Source organism: Hevea brasiliensis, chromosome 14, assembly GCF_030052815.1.
Source record: "Hevea brasiliensis isolate MT/VB/25A 57/8 chromosome 14, ASM3005281v1, whole genome shotgun sequence".
In the NCBI taxonomy this organism is placed as follows: Eukaryota; Viridiplantae; Streptophyta; class Magnoliopsida; order Malpighiales; family Euphorbiaceae; genus Hevea; species Hevea brasiliensis.
Window position 1 is genome coordinate 28,720,540 of NC_079506.1, and position 6,521 is coordinate 28,727,060.

The following is a 6,521-nucleotide window of genomic DNA, read 5'->3' on the forward strand; positions in this document are numbered from 1 at the left end:
ACTCTTTTTCAAAAATTTATATTATTAATAAAATAATAGTAATTATTTATTTTTATTGAATAAGACAATTAGCGATGTACATACTATACATTAAAACTGAGTTCTCTTAAAAACAGTACATCACATGGGTATGGGGATATTAAATTACAAATTGATTCCCTGCTTCATGGTACGAGCTCTTGGTTTTTTTGTCCTGTTCTTCCCTCTCTTTCCGATTGCTTTCATCTTAAATGGCTTCACCCTTTTGCTTATGCTGGATTTACTCCTTACCCATGGTTCCTAAGCAAAACGACGACGTTTTTTAGGGGCTGATCTTCCAATTGATTGCCGCGATTACATGTGTGTCCCTTGTGTGGGCCTCCTTTCCTCTTGCATCTATAGGCCTATATGTAAATCTGCCACCGCGTTCTCCGTCTTCTTTAACCGTGTTTCCCGGCATCCTTTGCTGAGAAGGAAGCCCTTTACTGCGGCTTTGTTCTTGCTTCTTCCTGGTTTGTTGTTCTCTTTTCTACTCAATGATTCTTATTTTGTTTCTGTCATCACCCTGTCTTCCCGTCTCTTTCTTCTCTGTAAATTAAATAAAAAGCGGAGGGATCTCATCAATAGCAGATGAATAAAATGGAAGCCAACACTCAAATCCTCAATGACAATGAAATAAAATCCATCAATAACACAAATAATTACAAAATAAAGAAAATCAACGCACAAATAATAAAAAAACTCTCAATCAAATACAAATTATAAAAGAAAAATTATGTAGAATCAAAATAGAAGGGGGAAGACTTTGGATTGCAGTAAGCAAATAACCATGGATCTGAATCAAATTAAACAAATAACCATGAAATATTCAACACATGCAATCCTAAATTGCTGACCCATGAAGGGGAGGCAAAATTTCAAACCCAGACAGCGTGCCTAACAAACTTACATCCAAACCCAGATCGCACTCAGAGAGTATGGAAGAAAGAGGCTAGATTTCTGTTCATCGTTGCGCCGCAAACCCACGTCACATGCGAGGCTTCGAGAACCAGAAGCGAGGCAAGGGGCGAGAATTCATCGAATCTGGATCCAGGCAAGAGATGATGCGTGGGAGAACATGATACGTGGCAAGAGATGAAAGAAACAGAGGTAGGAAGTGTAGAGCAAAGGTCAGTGTTTATCGACATAGAAGCGCAGAAGAAGAAGGTCAGTAGCCTACTGGAAATCAGAATTTATATATACCTCAATCTCTGGGCTAAACCAAATATTACATTGTTTTTTTTTTTTTTTTTAGGATGAGATTTAGTTTGGCTTTTATGGTTTGCCTTTGTAAAGAAAAGGAATCTTAATTCGAGTTTAAATATATATTAATTTTATCTTATACAGATATATAATTTAAATATATACTAATTTTTCAATCGCTAAAAATTTATTATTAATTCATTAATATAAATTATTTTTTTTTTACTACTCATAATTTTTTTAATTATTTTTTTTATTTTCTTTACCACTTTTTTCTTTTTATTGTATTTTTTTTCATTTTATTTCTTTCCTATTCATTTTCTAATTAATTTTTAAATATATATATATTTCTTTTTTATTTATTTTCTTCTCTACCATTTTTCTTTCTTATTTATTTTCTTCTCCATTATCTTTTTCTTTCTTATCTTTTTTATTTAATTAATTTTTCTTTAATATAAATAAAAAAATTTTTACAAATATTATTTTTATTAGTAAATTATTTATAATACTAATTTTTAGTAATTTTTATTATAATTAATATATATATTAATAATTTGTCTTATAAATATCTTTTTATATTTATTTTTTATTAATATTTTTATAATAGTTATTATTAGTAATTTTTATAATATTTTTATATTAATTTTTAGTACTAAAATTTCATTAATAATTTATTATTTTAATTATTTTTTAAAAAATTTATTTATTTGAATTTTTATTTATTATTTAAAATTTTAATTTTTTATAATTTTTTTAAATTAGCAACCTACTTTTTCGATTACTAAATTAGTTGTAAATAGTAAACGATTTATAAAATAGTTGTAAAATTATAAAATTAAAAACACAAAATTTTTTTTAATTGATTATATTTTGATTACTATTAACAACTAATTTTGATTGCTAAATCGATTGCTGTTATCGACTAATAATTTCTTATCAAGAGTTTTATCTTTTTAAAAAATTTAATTAATTTAGTAAATGATTTGGTTATCGTTTGTTATTTGTAACTAACCTTATTACAACCGATTGAATCAATTACTAAACTTATTAGTAATTGATTTTAATGGATTAGCAACCAATTTAATCGGTTGCTAATCTAATTTTTTTAAAGTATTCTTTCAATTTATTTTTATTAACAAAATCAAGAAATTGTATAACTTTTCTTCCTACATTTTACTTGGACAAGGTTCCTCTGCAAAAAAAGCTTTCAATTTTTACCTTTTTTTTTTGGAGGTAATATTAACTTTTGTTTGGAGAGAGAAGGTTCCTAAAGAAATTTTTTTTTAATAATTATTTACTTATGTATTCAAAGATAAATTACATCAATTATCCTTCAACTTAAGTGATTATTTTATTTCAATCATTTAACTTTAATTTATGAAAATAAAATATCTCAACTTTAATTTTGTTTTAGAAAAACTTCATTTAACTTACAATAGCAGGTTTTTAAGTTTTTTTTTTATTAACTAACACTAAACTAATATTTAATTAAAAAAATCTACAAATTATTATCTATTGTTTATTTCTTTTATATAAAAAAATTTGATAAAATATCATATATTAATAAAATATTATTTTAAAATTTAAAATTTATTATTATTTTTCCACGTTGATACAATTAAATTTTAATTTATAATAAATAACATATATATAATTAATAATTTTATTATTAAATTTAGTTAAAATAAAATAATTATTAATTAATTTAATCGTAAATATGATAAGATGAAGGAAAAGAGGGTAAAAGGTAATTTTATTCTTTTTAACCTAAAAACTTACTATTGCAGGTTAGGACAACTTTTTCAAAATAATATTAAAGTTGAGGAATTATATTTAATAAATTGATATCGAGTGATTTAAATGAAATAACTATATAAATTAAGGGACTGTTAATGCAATATACCTCACAATGAAGGTGTCTTTTAGGTATTTCATAATTTTATTTTAAACCCTTACTTTAGTGGTTTTTTTTTTTTAGTTTTATTGTATTATTATATCTACTTTGATGAAAATTTTCTATTAGTTTTAATATTTATTAGGTAATTAGCATGGAAATATTTTTAAAATTGTCTAAGGAAAAATAAATTATAAATATATATAATAAATATACACATCGTAAAACAAAAATAAAAAAAAATACTAATATATATAAAGATAGGAAAGACAAGAGAATAATGGGATGAACAACAAAGGAAATAGTTAATTTGTACTATAATAAAAGACTAAATTAAATTGGCCTATCCTAGGGCCAAAGGAGGAGAGTCTACATACCCTATAAGATATTTTAAGAAAAATATATTTATATTTTAAGTAAAATAAAAATAATAAATTTTTAATTTTAAAATTTTTATTGCATTAAGACTTGAAATAAATTCATATTCATAAAATAAATAAGATTTATGTGATAGTTAATTATTAATCAAAATTGTTCTTATTATATCTTCTTATTATATAAATTTTTGTTAATTTTTTTCCTCTATTTCACATATAATTATATATATTTTTGTTATAAAAATATAGCTTAAAATATAAAACAAATTTTTTATTTCACAAAAAATAAATATGTAGATTTTTTAAATTTTGTAATATTGTTATTTATTATTATAGTAAACAAAAATTAAACTTATTAATTAATATTATTATGAATCATAGTTTCTGAATTTTATTCAATGTAACAAATATACAATAGCCTCGTTAAAGAAAATGTTCAGTATCCACCACTGAACTGATCTAAAATTAGAAATTAAAAAAATAAAATGCACAGGTCCAAATTTATTTTAATATTATAATATAATTCTGATTTTTTTTTTTTACTAATAATTGAATGAAAACTATATCAAAGCATTTACCTAAACCTTTTATTATTACTAAAATTGCTCCAAACATTTATATATTAATCTATATTTTTATTTATTCATAAATAATTATTATGAAGAAATTGCCCTCTATTAAGGGATATAATTTTATTAAGACTTTTTTAATCTGAATTAAGCAAAATAAGAATCATATAAAAAGTATCCTAATCTATTTAATGCCTTTTATTAAGTAATAGTAGTTTCTTTTAACATGCTTGCAAGTTATTTATACTCACTATATATATTCGTTAATTAATTATTTTTATACATGAATTTTATTAATTTTTGTATATAATATAATATTATTATAATATATTGATTTTTTTAATAAAAAAATTTTAACTATTGTGTTTCGAATTTTTTAATTTAAGAATATAAATAATAAAAAAGTTGTAAAAATTTCTTTTATAATATAATAAAGCTCATTTATATTATATTATAATGTTTGCAATTTTTTATTTTTATAAAATTATTTTTCTTTAATTTTTTATTTTATTAAATTTTAATTTAATTTTAAATTAAAAAATAATATTTATAATAAAAATATTATAATATATAATATTACATATTATAATTTTATTTATTAAAATAATATTTTTAATTTATTTAAAATATAAAGTAAAATAATTAAAAATTTAAAAAAAAGTTGGATGGTACTAGTAGCATCCAACTTTTCTTAAATTTTTTTAATTATTTATTTTTTATTTTTAATTTTAATTTTATTAAATTTTAATTTAATTTTTAATTAAAAAATAATATTTATAATAAAAATATTATAATATATAATATTACATATTATAATTTTATTTATTAAAATAATATTTATATTTTATTTAAAATATAAAATAAAATTATTAAAAATTATAAAAAAAAATTGGACGCTACTATAATTAGCGTCCGACCTTTAATTTTTTTTAATTAATTTTTTATTATTGCAAGGAAAACTGGACGCTATTTTGAATAGTGTTCAGCTCTCCTTTCAAATTTTTCACGCGGACGCTATTTTGAATGGCGTCCGGACCTTAAAAACGCTATTATAGTTAGCGTCCCACACTCACCTCGTCCAGCTCAGCATAATTCACCCCTTTTTGGTAATTAGTTTCAAACTTATTCTTTTTTTGTATTTTGTATTTTTGATTACACATTTTTTGTCAAAATGCCGAAAAACTCTTGGTACTTATTTACTTGTGAAAAATAATTTTCTATTCTCTAATTTTTTTCTAAGAAAATTTTTTAAAAAATAAAAAGCATGTTCACCTATAAATAATATAAAACAACTTTTTAATTAAAAAAATAAAAATATTCAAATATTTCACAATTAAAAAATAAATCATATAAAATATATTCAAAACTTATTTTATTTTCAAAATATTTTAATGTGTTATTTTAATTTATTTTATAATAATATATTTTTAATCATTTTAGATAAATTTTTTTCTAAGTAATTATTTAATTTTAGTTATTATAAAATAATTTTGATTATAAGAAAGTCATTGTTTTTTATTTGAAAACAGTTGAAAAATAAAAATTTTATTAAAAATGAAAATAATAGAAAACAACTTAAAATTATTTCCAATTCTTAGTTAAATTTTAAAAATTTGGAAAATTGATTTTAAAATTGACACCTATGAATATAAAACTCTATTTTTTTATTTTTTTTAGAAATTTTTTTAGAAAACTACTCTAATTTTTCACAAGTGAATAGACTTTATTTTCACCATATTTTTATAGAGTTAACATATGCTTTTGCTTGAATAAAAATCCTTGGAAAAAGTTTTTCTTTAATAAGTATTTATTTACATACAACTATAATATAATGGAATTGTCTTTTAGGTGTTTTAATAATTTTGATTTAGACCCTTATTTTAATTTCTCAAATTTATTGTATCATACTTGCCTTGGTAAAAGAATTTTATTAATTTTAAAGTTTATTAATTAATTAGTATAGAAATTTTTCTAAAATTATATATATATAAATCAAATTTGTAAGTTCGTAAAACGGGTATAAATAATATACAATGCACGATAAAAAAAAATACTAAAACAACAAGTTTTAATCTGACTAAACATAGATTTCTATCAAGCTTATTCATATCAATTTCAATTTTAAATTAAAAAAAAAAATCTAATTTCAATATGACTTCAGATCACAACTGTATTGTGGACATACCTATCATAACACATCAATTTCATACATAATTATGTCATTACTATTAGGAGATAACATTGAAAGAAACAGTCTTTATTAATAATAGTAACACAAATGTGCAAATATTCAATTTGCAAAAGTGATTTATTGACAATATTTAAATGATAAATTGGGTGCTTCTTCTCTCCCTCTCTATTTTTCTTCTCTTTTCTTTTTCATATGAAAGACACATTATCATTTACATAACAATGAATCCGATCAGCTTAAGCCTAACATGGCTATTGTAGTTCGTTGTA